This window comes from Pleurodeles waltl, chromosome 1_1 (genome assembly GCF_031143425.1).
Source record: "Pleurodeles waltl isolate 20211129_DDA chromosome 1_1, aPleWal1.hap1.20221129, whole genome shotgun sequence".
NCBI lineage: Eukaryota > Metazoa > Chordata > Amphibia > Caudata > Salamandridae > Pleurodeles > Pleurodeles waltl.
Window position 1 is genome coordinate 814,384,291 of NC_090436.1, and position 14,957 is coordinate 814,399,247.

Consider the following 14,957-nt stretch of genomic DNA (forward strand, 5'->3'; position numbering starts at 1 on the left):
GTCTCTCAAGTCTCTACAGTGGGTGGTTTGCCCACTGTTCAATCCTGGGGAGTGCAACGTCACAGTCTCTCAAGTCTCTACAGTGGGTGGGTTGCCCACTGTTCAGTCCTGGGGAGTGCAAAGCCACAGTCTCTCAAGTCTCTACAGTGGGTGGTTTGCCCACTGTTCAATCCTGGGGAGTGCAAAGCCACAGTCTCTCAAGACTCTACAGTGGTTGGTTTGCCCACTGTTCAATCCTGCGGAGTGCAAAGCCACAGTCTCTCAAGTGGATAACAGTCTCCACTGGTTCTGGAGGGGGCTTTGTGCCCAGAGTGCTTAATCCTGCCAAGGACTGAGGTAGTGGATGTATCTCTCCACTGGTTCTAGAGGGGGCTTGGTGCCCAGGGTGCTTCATCCTGCTCATGGCGGCCTCAGTAGCGTCGGAATCTTTGGCGCTCACTGGCCAGCGGTGCTTGTTGCGGCGGTGTCCTAGGCAGCGGTGCTTGTTGCAGCGGTGTCCTGGGCAGCAGTGCTGGTGGCGGTGGTGTCCTGGACAGCGGTGCTGGTGGTGCGTCTGGGCAGCGGTGCTGGTGGCGGCGGTGTCATGGGCAGCAGTGCTGTTGGTGGCGCTCTCCTGGGCAGCGGTGCTGGTGGCGGTCTTGTCCGCTGTGCAGATTTTCCCAGACTTGCCGGTTTTACTGTGCCCCTTCCCCACCTTGGATGGTGGCGCAGCTGTCTCCACACTCCCAACTGTACCCCTGGGAGCAGCTTTGGTGGCTGATTTCTTTCCTCTCTCTCGCCGGGCACTGGTCAACTTTTTGTGCTTTACAGGTGGGGGACTGTCCGTTCTCTAGCTCCTTGCCACACTGGCTGCCCTGCTGCCTGGCGCAGTCCAGAAGCCGGTTACTACTGGCACCACTGGTCCCGCAGATGTTGTGGCTGAGGTGCTGGGTTGGGACCTGGAGAGGCGGGCCCTAGGAGACTGAAGGGGTGGGGGAGGTGAGGAAAAGAGGTCAAGGTTGGACAGGAAACGTTTTTGGGGAACACTGGGACGGGTAGATGGAGGGGGTTTGGGAGTGGAGGACGAGGTAGTGGTTGTAGGAGGTGTACCTTTGGTGACTTTGGGTGAAGGTGCATGGGCTGGAGGCTGTGGTGAAGTGGATGGCTGTTGAGTGGGTGTGTGGCTGCATTTGTGTACCTTGGGAAGTGGGCTCATAGACACACTGGTAGAGGACACAGGGGATGTGTGAATGGTAGTGGGGGTGGTGACTGCACGTGAGCGGGGTGTGGTTGTGGGTGTGCTGGTGATGGAGGTAGTGGCTGAGGATGTAGTGCATGCAGGTGTGAGTGGAGACGAGACAGGGAGGGAGGAGGGAGACGAGGCGGAGGGGGACACAGTGGAGACAGTGGATGTTGGTGTGTCTGCATGGGCATGATGCTTGCTTGAGTGCCTGTGCGATGTGTGGTGCTTATATTTGCCAGAGCTTCCCTTGTGTGTTGAGGTGTGTGCATTCTGGTCTGATGGTGTGCTTGGGATAGGCTGAGGTACAGGGTTTTGGGTCTGGGTGGAGGAGGTTGGAGGGGAGAGGCTAGAGACAGGGACAATGGCTGCCATCAGTGCTGAGGCCAGAGTCTGAAAAGCTCGCTTATGGGCTGCCTGACCAGAATGAATGCCCTCCAGGTATGCATTTGTTTGTTGCAACTGCCTCTCTACACCCTGGATGGCATTCAAAATGGTAGACTACCCAACAGTGAGGCACCTGAGGAGGTCAATGGCCTCCTCACTGAGGGCAGCAGGGGTGACAAGGGCAGGGGCTGAGGTGCCTGGGGCGAAGGAGATGCCCACCCTCCTGGGTGAGCGGGCACGAGACACACGCTGAGGGGCTGCTTGGAGGGCGGTGATGGTAGGGGGGGTGCAGCTGTACCTGTAGATGCGGGGGGCACAGATGGGCCCGCCACCGCAAGGGAGCTCCCATCAGAGGAGGGGTCTGTATCGCTGGTCTCAGCTCCTGTCCCTGCCATGGAGCTCCCCTCGCCCTCAGTCCCACTGGTGAATTCAGACTCCGTTGTGTCGCCCTCCAGGGCCATGTGGGATGCAGCTCCCCCCTGCTCCGGTGCCACTGCTCCTCCGCCTGATGATGCTAATGCACACAAGAACAGGGAGACCACAAAAAGGGGGAAGACAGAAGAAAGACTTGTTGAGTGCATGCAATACCGCTACCGCTGGCGGACACTACAGACACAGAAGCCCCCTGCAGTACGCCGTGCACTTGAAGTTCCCTAATCAATTACAGGGACATGGGTTACAAGGCTATGCCCGATTGCTGCACACATGGATGTCACAGGAGCCTGACTAGGAGTAGTTGGCACTGTACACAGGTGGGGTGGGGTGCCACAGGGCCTGCCTTAAGAAGGGACCTTGCCTACTAAACTCGTCCTGGCCTGGGGAAACCCACAGCCCATCTCCTCCACCCAGACACCTACAATGCGCGCTGAATCAGCAGAATGAGAGTGTACTCACCCCCTTGTGGCTGCTGTGATGCCCTCAAGCGCCCATCCAACTCCGGATATGCCACCGCCAGGATCCTGAACATCAGGGGGATCATGCTGCGACGGGCACCCCTCCCACGTTGGGAGGCCAACCCCAGCTGGGCCTCCGCCGTCTTCTTGCTCCAGCGGCAAATGTCCTCCCATCTTTTCCGGCAGTGGGTGCTCCGTCTGTGGTAGACCCCCACGACCCGGACTTCCTTGGCGATGGCACGCCAAATGTCCTTCTTCTGGTGGGCGCTGACCTACAGGAATAGTACAGGGGAAAAGGAGAAGATATTACCGTCCGCAATGTCACAGTCAGTGGCCCGCATCCCTACCCTTGCCATGACGCACATGCACTCACCGTCATTTCATGCACGCCTCATTCTCACCCCCCCTATCTTTCATCCACACCACTCCACACAGGCATTGCCCATACAGCATGCTCACAGTGTACTTACCTGTTTGTCTGGAGGACTGTAGAGTAGCGTGTACTGGGGGAGGACCCCATCCACTATTTTCTCCAACTCCTCCGTGCTGAAGGCAGGGGCCCCTTTCCCAGACACACGAGCCATTGTCTCGTCCCGACTGTGGTCACAGCAGCACTTGCAGTGTAGGTCCTCTCCTGTCGAAGATCAGGTATCAAGAGATTGAACAGAGAGAAAATGGCGGTCATGTCCACGGTGGTGCGTACCCTCACCACAGGCGTACATTGTCATTGGCTCCTGGGGCCCATAGGGTCCAATGTTAACCAATGCAGGATTGCGCCGACGGTCTTCGACCGCCTACCGCAACGGTATACAATGCCAGCGCAGTTACCTCATATCCCCTTGTCCCACTTTACAGGTCAGGCAGCCGCCATTTCAGGGGCCCATATGGCATTATTTTGGACTGCGGCACACATATCTAGGCCGTGCTTAAACACTAATACAGGCAAATGTCGATTTGCAAATATTTTCCAATTAAGCTGTGTTTACGTACCTCAGAGTTGGTTGACTCTCTGCTCGCTGTTCTCCTCCATAGGCACCGTCCGCTAGGGCAGGTGATGAGATGGCTGCATCCGCCGGTGTACAGACCACTGGTGGACCTGTCGACAATGGAGGAGCGACATGTGATCATCACCTACAGACTTGATCGTACCACAATCCTGGAACTGTGTGCACAGTTGGAGCCAGACCTGATGTCAGCTATCCGCCATCCCACAGGAATCCCCCCTCAAGTGCAGGTGCTGTCAGTACTCCATTTCCTAGCAAGTGGTTCTTTTCAAACTACAGTGGCCATAGCATCAGGGATGTCCCAGCCTATGTTTTCCAACGTGTAGTCCAGAGTGTTCTCTGCCCTGCTGAAACACATGCGGAGCTACATCGTTTTCCCTCAGGTGGAGGATTTGCCTACAGTGAAAGGTGACTTCTATGCCCTGGGACATATCCCCAACATCATAGGTGCATTGATGGGACACATGTGGCCTTGGTCCCCCCCCCCCGCAGGAGTGAACAGGTATACAGAAACCGGAAGAGTTACCATTCTATGAATGTGCAGATGGTGTGTTTGGCTGACCAGTACATCTCCCATGTGAATGCCAAATTTCCTGGCTCAGTGCATGACGCTTATATTTTATTGAATAGCAGCATCCCTTATGTGATGGGGCAACTCCAGACGCACTGTGTGTGGCCATTAGGTGAGGACATGGACACAATACAGTGTGACTAGGTGTCTGGGCCTGGGGATGTCCCTATGAGTTAGTGTGTGTCTAACAGTTGTCCCTCGATATTTGCAGGTGACTCTGGTTACCCGAACCTGTCATGGCTATTGACCCCAGTGAGGAATCCCAGGACAAGGGCAGAGGAACGCTACAATGAGGCCCATGGGCGAACTAGGAGGATTATAGAGTGGACCTTCGGCCTCCTGAAGGCCAGGTTCCGGTGCCTCCATATGACAGGTGGTTCCCTATTCTACTCACCAAAGAGGGTATGCCAGATCATCGTGGCCTGCTGTATGCTTCACAACTTGACTTTGCAACAACAGGATGAGGATGGTCCAGATGGAGGTGTTGTGGAAGCTGTGGAGCCTGTGGACAGTGAAGATGAGGAAGCAGAAGAAGAGGACATAGACAACAGGAACACGGTGATCCAGCAATACTTCCAGTGAGACACAGGTAAGACAACAATGCCTGTTACATCTGATTTAATTCTACTACCTCTCATCTGTCTGACATTTTCACCCAGTGTATGTTCACTGAGTTGTCACTTTCCCTTACGATTTTACAGATGTGGGTCCCAATGTGTGACATCTGCTTTGTTTCCACATGGACTAGAGCTGTGTGACATAGGTATGTTGGCATTACATTTGATATTGCATTTTGACACTGTTATTGCTAATACACATTATCGAAAACACAGACAGACTCCAGATTGTTTTGTGATTTAGGGGTGTTTATTGAAGTGCTAAATAGTGGAGGGGGTTGTAAAATGGTCAGGGTTGATGGTGGAGGAATGTCCATGGCAGAGTCCAGTCTATTAGTCTCACAGGTGCATTGTCCAAAGGGGCATAGGAAGTGGAGCTGGGTCAGTTTAAGGATGGACAGGGTGACAAAGTGGGACAGAAGGATGACAATCAGGGTGGTCTCATTTCTTGGCGGGGGTCTTGGCATTGTTCTCTGTCTTTGTCCTGGATCTCAGGGACCGCTTGCAGGGTGGTTCTCCATCTGCAGGGGGTCGGGTGCTGGTGTGGTGGTCCTGTGGCAGTGCCTCCTGTCCACTAGCGCCGGCGGAGGTGGTGGGCAGTTCATCGTCCAGGCTAGTGTCAGGGGCCCCTTGTTGTGGCACAGTGTCCCTCCTGGTGTTGACGAGTTCCTTCAGCACCCCTACAATGGTGCTCAGGGTGGAATTGATGGATTTGAGTTCCTCCCTGAACCCCAAATACTGTTCCTCCTGCAGCCGCTGGGTCTCCTGAAACTTGTCCTGTACCGTTGCCATTGTCTCCTGGGGATGGTGGTAGGCTCAAATGATGTTGGAGAGGGCCTCGTGGAGAGTGGGTTCCCTGGGCCTGTCCTCCCCCGTCACACAGCAGCCCTCCCAGTTCCCCTGTGTTCCTGTGCCTCTGTCCCCTGAACCGTGTGCCCACTGCCACTGCCCCAGGTCCCTGGTGTTGTTGGGGTGGTGGGTTAGCCTGGGTTCCCTGTAGTGGTGGACACACTGCTGATTGACGTGTCCTGGGGACAGAGGTATGGGCCCGCTGGGTGGGTGCTGTGCTGGTGTTTCCAGAGGGGGAAGCTCTGTAGTGGCCTGTGCCAGTGTGAGGGGAACCGACTATCCCGAGGTCCCAGATGGGCCGGGCTGGTCATCTTGATCCAGTTGAACAGAGCTGCTGTCATAACTGTGGGCCTCTTCTGTGGGTGGATTGGACTATCTGGACCCTCCTGTCCGGTGACGTTGGGTAGGGGTCCTGCAGAGGTGTAAAGGCATGATTATTGCATCTGTGTGTGCCATGGTGTGCAATGGGTGGGTGACCGTGGACCCCAGTACTTGCATTCCTGTGTAGGACCTTGTGTGATAATGGTTTAGGGGGGTGTATGGGTATGTGCAGTGGACATGCTTTGGTGATGGGTGTCCTTGCTTTGGTATTACATGCAGAGCTTGGTTTTAGGATGTGTGGTTTGTGATATTGGGACATACATGAGGAGTTGGAGTGATGGGGGTGAGGGCGAGGGTGGGGGTATGTGATGGCATGCAGGTAGGGTGGGGGATGAAGTAGTAAAGATTTGACTTACCAGAGTCTATTCCTCCTGCTACTCCTGCGAGGCCCTCAGGATGCAGTATAGCCAAGACCTGCTCCTCCCATGTAGTGAGGTCTGGGGGAGGACGTGGAGGTCAGCCGCCAGACCTCTGAACCGCGATGTGGTTTCTTGAGACCACGGAACGCACCTTCCCCCGTAGGTCGTTCCACCTCTTGCTGATGTCATCCCGTGTTCTTGAGTGCTGTCCCACTGCGTTGTCCCTGTCCACGATTCTTCACCATAGCTCCATCTTCCTAGCTATGGTGGTGTGCTGCACCTGTGATCCGAATAGCTGTGGTTCTACCCGGATGATTTCCTCCACCATGACCCTGAGCTCCTCCTCAGAGAACCTGGGGTGTCTTTGCGGGGCCATGGGGTGGTGTGGGTGATGTGTGGGTGGTGTGTGTTGTGATGTGTGGGGTGATATTTAGAGGTGTGTTGTGTGAGGTGCTTGGATGTTGTGTGAGTGATGTGGTTGAGTGCCTGTGGATGCTAGTTTGTAGATGGTGGTGTCTCTCTCTGGCCTTCTGTCGCAATTGTTGACATAAGGGTTTGTGGGTGATGTGGGTGTGTGTTTTATATTGTATTGGGTGTGTGGGAGTGGTGTGTGTGTATGTGTATCAGGTGTGTGTATTTCGATTTGTCCAATGTGGTAGTGTTTTGTAAGAGTGTGTATATTTTGAGCGCGGTGGTGTGTAATGGATTCGTGGGTCGTGATAGTGTGAGCGTATTCCTGTTGGCGTGACGGTGTCGGTTTTGGTATTGCCAGTTTATCATTGACCTTTGGTGTGGCGAACTTGTGTGGGTGTCTGGATTTTGGCGGATTCCGAGTTGTGGGTCATAATGACCGTGGCGGAATTCCGCAGCCGCGGCGGTGTGTTGGCGGTCTTCTGCACGGCGGTAAGCGGCTTTTACCGCCAATGTTATAATGACCCCCTATGTTTTTTCAGCTTTGCTTGATATTTATTTTGGTTTTGAAAGGAGCTACCACATCAAAGAACCAAACCCCCAAGAGGTTTTCTCAACTTCAGAGGGCTGTTGTGGTCTTTCTGCAGATCAAGGCAGCACATGTTTCCTGACACCACACTCTCTAACTGTTTGCTTTCAGTCGACGGCTCACATTCATTAGACGTTTGATTGCGGTACCACCTTCTGGCACTCAAGTACAAATTTTTCTGGTGAGTTCTGAAAAAACAGCACTCTGGTATGGTGGCTAGTCAGGGGGCACATTTAGGTCTGCACTGGTGGTATGTAATCATCCATAGTATGACAGTAGAGATTTGTTTTTGGACATATTGGCTTGTTTTGGGAACTCGCAATGAACATTGCAAAGAACTGTTAAGTCTTTTGATTCAGGAATATCAAGAACTTTGTGTTATTTAACATAAAGAACTGTAATTCTGGACTTGGCTCTCTTAGTGGAAACAACCAGCATTTTCTTGTGTGAAATGTTACAACAATTCTTTGTGAAAGTAGAAATAAGATTGTTGACTAAAGTTTTTCCATCCAGGTCTCCTTCCCTTCAGTATCCACTCAAACTTTCCTTCCACCCCATTTGGCACATCAATACTCCGGTGAAATATAAAACTCAGAGTTAGTGATGCCAGAAGGAGGGTATCTTGGGATCATCGCTTCAATGGAACTGGGCCTGACAGAATAGCAAGCCTAATTGTATTTGTTCCTTCCGAGCAGACTTTTCAAGATGTCATCCATGAAGGACTTGTGCAGAATGCTTATAAACATGCAGAAAGACTCGGAGGCAGACTGCACATAAACTTCAGATCTTGCAAATCCAGGGTCAACTAAGTACGGCTAAGGCCTCCCCAGTAACTCCTTTATCAGTAACTGTGGCCTCATATACCCAGACAGTCTCAGTTACCAGTCCCACTGCACTACCTTTAGCTACACCAGAAGGAATTTCAGGGAATCCAATTCAAACCTGGACCTTCCTTACCCAGGTACAACTTAACTTTTTGGGTCGACCAACAGCCTTTCCAGATGCACAGTCATATATAGCCTTCATGATCTTGTACCTGAGTGGGGATGCAGTGCTTAGGCTATAACTTTGGTAAATTTTGACACCCCACTTTACACCTGGAGAGGTTTTAAAAGGCAATATGAGAAAATGTTTGATCAACTAATTGCCACATATCGGTAGATAAAGAGTTGTAAGGTTTAAGACAAAAAGGTAAAGAACTGTTGGCGTATATTGCACAGTTTAATCACCTGATTTCAGAAATCAACTGGCCAGAAGCTAAAAGATCCACAATATTCCATCACAGACTTAGAGATGAACTAAAAGACATGATAGCGCAGGCTGAAGCTCAACCTCAGAACTGTAGCCATTTGGTTGACCTTGCCCTATGCTTAGCCCATAGGCTATCCATTCAGAAAGATGAGCAGAGCCAGCCTGAAACTCCAGTCTTTTTTTACTCCTAGGACAGGGTTGTTGATACTTCCAAAAACAAAAATATGGAACTTATAAAAATAGGGCATGCCCATGGTCCTCTTACTGTGAAAGGCAAAGATTTATGATGTAAGAATGTATTGTGAAAACAAAGGTCACTTTAATCAGGAATGTTCCGCTAAACCAAAGGCTCGATCAATCTTGAAGCAGAATGTTAGCATCACGGTGTCTAAAGAGGTGGAAAGGCTAACCAGCTTGAAGGATAAGCAGGAGGACCCTTCGAGTCTGACTGAAACACTTCCGGATCAACCAGCAGCTAACCCTCTACAGAGCTCAGTACCACATCTCACCTTGAACTCCAGTCTTAAGTTCAAACAAGAAGAAGTCTCTGTAGTGGTCATGCTAGACACTGGGGCCACAGGCAGTTTCATAGATACTACCTATTTCTTAAAACTAGGGAACCCTACCATAAAGAAAAAGAGACCTGAAACAGTCAGGGCCAAAGATGGTTCTTTGTTGACTTCTGGTCCAATCACTGACCAAACTCATTTGGTTTACCTTATCTTTGACCACAAATCTCAAAATCATGAGGAACAACTACATTTTGAATTTAGTGACGGACGACAATTGCGAATCATTTTAAAAATGTCATGGTTAGAGGTTCACTATCCCAGCATACACTGGGCTAAATGGTACATTTATTTTCCCTCAAATTGGTGTCAACAGAGCTAATGGCAGGATCGAGACAGTCACCAGCAAGACACTTCGCCCCTCCACACTCTTGGGGGAGCATGGATGACACAGATGTTTGAGCGTTTATGGTCTTGGCAGGGTAGGCAGGTGGGAACAACAGCTAGGATGGGTTGAGGGCTACAATTGCTGCGAGCATCCCAGATTGGCCTTAAAGAAAGCGGTTACTGTGTCAGAAGCCACCTTAAATACACTCCCAATATTTTCATACTTTTAAGTTTACCTACTCAGAAGGAGGATTGTTTATTTTTGTTTGCTTCACTTACCTTCAAAAGAAAACTTTTGTTTGGGATAAAACTGAGAAAATGCCTAGAAGAGGGAAACCAACCCCTCCCTAGAAAAATTAAAACAAAGCAGCATATAACCAAGGAAACCATAGATAACAGACAAAAGCAAGGGATGGGGGGCGTGGCTAGCCAGCCAAGATGACGGACGCGAGCTGATCGAGCTCCGCGTCTCAACCCCGGTTTATCTGGTGCCGCAATGAACATGTGTGACCAGTGACTACCCCACAGCAGGCGCCCTGCCGCTCTGAGCCCTCGTGACACCAACAGCCTTGATTGCGGCCGTGTGCACCGCTACGGTCAAGGTGGAATCTGCTGTGACATGTATGTGGCTGCCGGCGGCGGCCTACGCGAGAGGAATGTGAGGGGCAGGCTGTGCCGGGTGAGCGCGCTGCTGTTGTACAGGGACTGTGATGGCGGCGGCGCTCAGGACGGCACCGACATTGGATTTGTGCCCAAAGCAAGTGAGTTGGTGCGCCCAACGCCATACCTGGACATTCAGCGGTTGAGGAAGACCCCAACCCTGCCGCGGTGCTGCAGACACCATAGTAGCAGAGTGGCCCTGCTCCTACGTGCCCCAGGCGCCCCGCGACCATCGGTGCACACGAGCGCGAGTTCCTACGAAAATCCTAAGGATTGAGCGCCTTGGGAGGCGGCGCTGAATAAAACGGTTGGGCTGCTCGTGCTGCTGTGCAATAACATGCCGGATGCGCATGCAAGCGGGCCCGATTAAGTTACCATTTCTGGAGCGATGCTGTACACTGCTGGTGTACGGGTCCGGAGGGCGGCCTATCACTGGCCTCCAGGCTGCTTGTTATAGTTTCATAGACTGTGGAGCAGACAACACGCCCCAATTAAAAAATATGAGGAGATGATACGCTTTCCTGACCAACTTGCCTGAGTGAGACAGGTATATATCTAAGCTGACTTGCCCTGTTGTACGGACGTGGGGAGTGCCGGAGCTACTTGTACTGCTAAAGCCGCTGGTCTGGTGGTGTGTGCTGGCGGGCCCCTCTTGATGGAACCTATTGGGGCCTATCCTGTGCGCGAGGTGACGACCTCCAGTGACACCGATATTCTTGCAGGTTGTAGATATGGCGGGCACTGGCTGCCTTCGATCTGGGACTAGTGTGAAAAGCATGCAGGAGGCCGTAACTCAAGATAGTAAAATACTGGATGCCATGCTGGCAGCGATGGAGCGCATAGGCGACTCGCTGGAGTAAGCTTGTACCTCCCTGGAGATCAAGATTGATAGGGTGACCAGTGACCTTACCTTGCTACATGCGGATCATCGCAAGTTGGCGGATAAGACAGGTATACTTGAGGCACGAATTGACGAGCTGGCGGCCACAATATCCCGGCTAGAGGCTTCATTGGGGGATGCACTGACCCGCATAGGCAAACTGGAGCGTTGTGCTGAAGACGCTGACGGTCACACCCGAAGAAATAATATTCGGGTCATTGGCCTTCCGGAAGGCGAGGAGGGCCATGACGCAGTCACTTACTCTGAGACTTGGCTCAGGGGGCTGGTACCGAATGGATCCTTGACGCCTTTCTTTTCAGTGGAATGTGCACATAGGGTCCCTGTCAGACCACGACCACTAGGGAGCAGACCCTGTGCCTTTGTTGTTTGCTTCACTATGCAGACAGGGATATTGTCCTTCGGGCGGTTAGGTCGTCGCCCCCGCCCAATGGGCAGCGCCCAGGTCATGCTGTTTCCTGACTACGCACTGACTGTGCAGAAAGAGCGTGCTTCATATTTGCCACTAATACGCAAGCTCCGAGCTCTTGAACTTGAGTACTCCCTTTTATTCCCATCCAAACTCCGCATAATAGCTGAGAACAAATCCTACTTTTTCACTGCGCCAGAGTCGGCGTGGGAGTGGTTGGAGTCTACCGGCCATATCAGTGGACAAGACCCAGAGAGGAGCCCACCGGTGGCACGGAGTCACTGCACCCGCACGAGACGCGGCCGCAGGGCTCGCGGCGCTGCCCCGGAGAGGGCAAAACATGTTACTTATCTGGAGCAAATCATCCAGGAACATCGCAATGCGCTGGAGTCGGCAGCTGCCATTAACACTCTCTTAGCTGTTTTGGAAGCAGAAACTGAAATCTCACAGTCCAATAGTGAAGATCTCACTACACTCAAACACTCCTCTGTGATGGGATCACCAGTGTGCCTGGAGGTCACGCCTTGGACAGCAGATTAACTTTTCTAACACCCTTGCACTGAACTCAACCTGCTAATGACACCTCAAGTGGATACTTCTCAGAAAATATTCTTCCTTTTAAAGCGTGGTTTACCATATTTTAAAGTATGTCATGTGTTACTGAATTGATGATTTGGTGATATGCCCAAGCGCCTGTGAGGGGCCTGCCTAGAAGGGTGCATAATACAACCTCATAGTCTTGCAGTCCACAGGCATCAATTTCCATTGGTCCTACACTTACTCATATATTCCGGGGTACGCACCTCACCGCACACTCACCTTCAAGTTACTTGGCCTACCCCACTCTCCTAATAGTGGAAAGCTGCTATTCATAGCTGTTTCATTGACCTTGTGGGTTCTTTGGTTTGGGCAGAGACCGATTGTCCCTCTGCTCTGATGGTATTCTGTTTGTTAGTGTTGAAATGGAGACTGAACCTTATTAGCCTGGACCAGGCCTCCTTCCTCCGCTCCCTGTCCAGTCAATTGTCAGGGTGGAGTGATTACCCCTGGCTACTAGGTGGTGACTTTAATAGTGTACTGGATCCCGACTTGGATCGATTCTTTCCTCCGCTGCCCACTGCCCCTACCGTGACTGCCACACGTGCGTTAAAAACCTGGATTCAGAACTGGCACCTACTAGACGTATGGCGCCACCGTAATGCCACTGACAGAATCTATTCATACTATTCTGCCCCTCATCGTCTGCATGTGCGCCTTGACAGGCTATTATGCATGCATAACTTATATTCTGCAGTACTAGACACTGATCATTTAGGTCGCACACACTCAAACCACAATCTTCAGCTTGTACATCTAGGGTGGGATACCTCCCTCCCAAGTGTCCCTACCTGGAGGCTCAGATCTGAACTTCTAGAAGACACCGCATTCAGGGCTTCATTGGATGGGGTGATCCCTGAATATTTCACGCACAACAGGGGTACGGCATGCTCCGGTCTGGTGGAATGGGATGCATTCAAGGTGTTTGTCAGGGGCCACTGTATGGGAATGCAGTGGATTTTGCGGCGTTCCGTGGAGAGTGAGCTCACTCGGGTGGTGCAGACTTTACTGAGACCCAAGTGGGAGATCACTCAAAGCCCCATGGGGATGGCACAATTGTCATCGACTTGAGGTGAACATCTCACTCTTTTGGAGCGGCTACGCTGCCTAAATTACGCTGCCCATTCGGCGCGTACTCATGCCTCTGCTGATAAATCAGGTAAACTTTTAGCCTGGCTCACTAGATGCAAACGGGACCATGGCCCAGTTATGGAGATTCGCTCATTGTCCGGGAGCGTACTACACACCCCCTCAGAGATACATTTCGAGTTTACACTGTATTATAGGGCTCTCTATAGTTCGGCTGCACCGCAGAGTCAGCAGACCTGTACAGACTTCCTCTCCTCCGTCACTCTGCCCCACCTGACGGAGACCCAACGAGACACACTGGAGGCACCATTGGAGCTTGCCGAAATCCAGAGCAGTATACATGACCTATCCGCAGGCAAAACTCCTGGCATGGATGGTCTTCCGACCGACTTCTATAAGACCTTCTCCCCTATTCTCGCACCCCATCTCCTGCGTCTATACGAGGAATCTATGAAGAGAGGATCTCTGTCGGCATCGCAGAACGAGGCGCTACTGGTGTCGCTTCCCATATCAGGCAAGGACCCATTGGAGCTTGGCTCCTATCAACCGTTGGCAATGCTCTGCACTGATTATAAAATATTGGCCAAGACACTGGCGACGCGTTTGGTGCCCATGGTAGGGGATCTTGTCCATTCTGATCAAAATTGATCTGTGCCTGCACGTGATACTTCTCATAACATCAGGCGACTATTCGGTGACATGCACTACTCGACGCGGGACTGGCCGTTGGTGGGATGCCTAGTCCTTGATCTGGAAAAGGCTTTTGATTCACTGGAATGGCCATATCTTTTTGAAACCTTACGATGATTTGGCCTTGGACCTTGCTTCCTCCATATGGTTAAGTTACTATACACCAATCCTAAGGTCCGGGTCAAGATGGGTAGAAATATTTCGGAACCGGTTGGTGAGAGTAGAGGCACGAGACAGGGTTGTCCCCTTTCCCCATTGCTGTTCTCCCTTGCTATGGAACCGTTGGCTGCGGTACTACGTGACCGAGGCCCTCATTGGAGTATTGCACTGGGCGATGACCTACACACCATATCATTATACGCAGACGACCTCCTATTGTATGTTAGGGACATTACGCAGGTCCCTTCGGCAGTTGGGACTATCCTGCAACACTTTGCTACTCTTTCCGGCTTATGTGTTAACTGGGCAAAGTCGTGCCTTTTCCCCTTTGACCCTGATCTTCCGAACCCAAAATTGCGCCTTTCCGGTGTTGATGTCCCTTGGCACACGGTTAGATACATAGGCATCCACATCTATCACCGAAAAGAGAATTTGCTCGATGGAAATCTTGGAAGGGCGGTGACATCCCTCCGATCCCAGAAGACCTTTTGGCAATCACTACCACTCTCTGTTGCAGGTAGAGTTGCTCTTCTGAAAATGATTGTGTTACCACGATTATTATATTATTTCTCCAACCTCCCATACTACATACTGGTTAGTTTCTTTGGGTAACTGGAACCAAAACTGCATGAATTCATTTGGAATAAAGGGCGTTGTAGAGTTGCGCTTAAGAAGCTCTACTTGCCTTTGGAGCAGGGTGGGCTTTCAGCACCCAACCTAGAGCATTATTACTTGGCCTCTCCGCTTCAATAGGTGTCCAGATGGTTGGTGGGACTTCCTCTCTCTGACACGGCAACTACCGCAGAGCATTGGTCTCTTATGCAATTGAGGCACCTATTCCACCCACTCACGCATTCAGTGACGCCGGAGGAGTTTCTCCTCAATTTGGCGCACCGCTGTTACCGCAGATCCCTACAGCTCACAAGGGGAATCGTCCAGTTCGCCTCGGCTTTGGCACTGCTGGGCACACCTCGTGGCTCTGGAATCACATCTGGGGTTGAAATTCGGGCGTGGCACGCTGCGGGTTT